We start from the raw sequence: 1921 nt of genomic DNA on the forward strand, positions 1-1921 counted from the left end.
CCGCTGGGCCCCGCGCTCGCCCTGGCCGCCCTCGTGGCTCTCGCCATGTCCCTCGCGGCCCTGGGCGCTCTCTGTAAGTGCGGGCGGGTCCCGGCGGGCCGGGGGCGGCGGTGGCAGCCCCGTGGCGAGGCAGGGGCCGCTGCGAGCGCTGCCTCCGCCGCCCGCAGACGTGCGGGCCGAGCGGGAGCTGCGCGCGGCCAGAGCCGCGGCCGCCGGAGCCTCCGCGCCGCCCGCCTGCGCCCACAACGGCTCGCTCGGTGAGCGGGCACCGAGCGCGACGGCAGCGGGGAACGAGCGGGGCGGAAACGAAGCTGTAACGGAGCGCGCACGGGAGCAAGGTCAGAACGGGAGCAGGGCCGGGACATGGAGCGGAACGGGAGACGGAAGGGAGCAGGAGCGGTGCGGGMAGGGGCCGAGGTCGTGACTGAAGCGGGACGGGCGGAGATGCGGGTTCCGTGAGGACGGGGAGAGAAACGGGAGCGGGATCCGTGCGGGACCAGAGCTTGAACACGAAGCGACGACAGGAGCGAGGCGGGACTAGTGCGGAGCTAGGGGCGGGAGCGATAACATCAGGGGTCTGGAGCGGTGCGGGACGGAGCTGGGATCGTGGACGGCGTGAGAAGTGGGGAATGGAGCGGGGAACGGGACCGGGAGGAGGGATGTGCGCGAGCCCGGGAGGGGGCCAGGACGGATCGGGGCAGCCGGGGCCGATGCAGGGCGCGTCCCGCGCGGAGCTGCGCGGTCGGAGCGCGGCCGCTGTGCGCCCAGGGCCCAAGCGGCTGCCCCGCGCCAGGCGGAGCGCCGAGCCGCGGGAGCCGCGGGGTAAGGGCAGCGGCGGGGCCGGACCGGGCCGGCTGGGGTCGAGAGGGGCCGAGTCAGAAGGGGCTCGCACACGGGCCATGCCATCCGTTGGGGCCCCTCTAGTCGGGTCAGACCGTCGGGACGGGACAGGAACTCCCAGGGAAAGGGTCGGGAAAGGGACTTGCCCGCGCCCCCATGAGCTCTGACCGCTCTGCCCAGGGCAATGGCTCCAGCGGTTTTCCATCGTCTGGAAGCACCATGCCGGGAAGGTCTACTACTTCTCGAGGATAAAAAAGACGTGGAATAAGTCGGAGTCCTTCTGCACTACGGTGAACGCCCATCTGGTGACGGTCAGCAGCGCGGCCGAGCAGGTTCGGGCTGGCGCCTGCGGGGACGTCGGTGCTGCAGTGAAGTTCCCGCTGTCCCGATTTCGGGCGGCCTCAGCCCCGCCCGCAGCGGCCCTCGTTCCCTCCTCGAGCAGGAATTCCTGGCCCGGGAGGCAGGGAACGAGAGCTACTGGATCGGCCTCACGGACGCCTTCACCGAGGGCACGTGGCGCTGGGTGGACGGCACCGAGTACCGGCAGGACGCGAGGTGAGCGGGGCCGGTGCAGCGCGGGGCGGGCGGCGCCTCCCGGCCACGGCCGCGCCAGGAGGGAGCCGGGCGGGCCGGGACAGCTCCCGAGAGCCGTGAGGTGTCTCTACCCCGGCAGCTTCTGGGCTCCGGGACAGCCGGACAACTGGAGCGCAGGGACAGAAGCGGGGGAGGACTGCGGCCACCTGCAGCCCGAGGACTCCAATCTATGGAACGACAAGCCCTGCTCGGCCTCGCTGCGCTGGATCTGCGCCAGGAGCCTGGATGCGGATGGGCTCTGACGAGGCGGCACCGTGCGGTTCTTGTCAAGTCCCGCCGTCCCGCACGCGGCTGAGCCCGGCCGAGCCCCGCGGCGCCGCTCCCGGCTGGGACGGGCCGGTACCGGCCGCAGCGCGATCCCCTCGCCCGCGGCCACCCGAGCCGGGGCAGCCATCGCCGTCACGGCCACACGGAGAAGCGGCCGCCGCGGCGGCGCCGGCAGCGCCCAGGCCCTCGGGCGGCTCCCCGGGCACGGGGCGCTCGGACC

This window comes from Nothoprocta perdicaria, unplaced genomic scaffold (assembly GCF_003342845.1).
Source record: "Nothoprocta perdicaria isolate Ctin4 unplaced genomic scaffold, notPer1 scaffold_58, whole genome shotgun sequence".
In the NCBI taxonomy this organism is placed as follows: domain Eukaryota; kingdom Metazoa; phylum Chordata; class Aves; order Tinamiformes; family Tinamidae; genus Nothoprocta; species Nothoprocta perdicaria.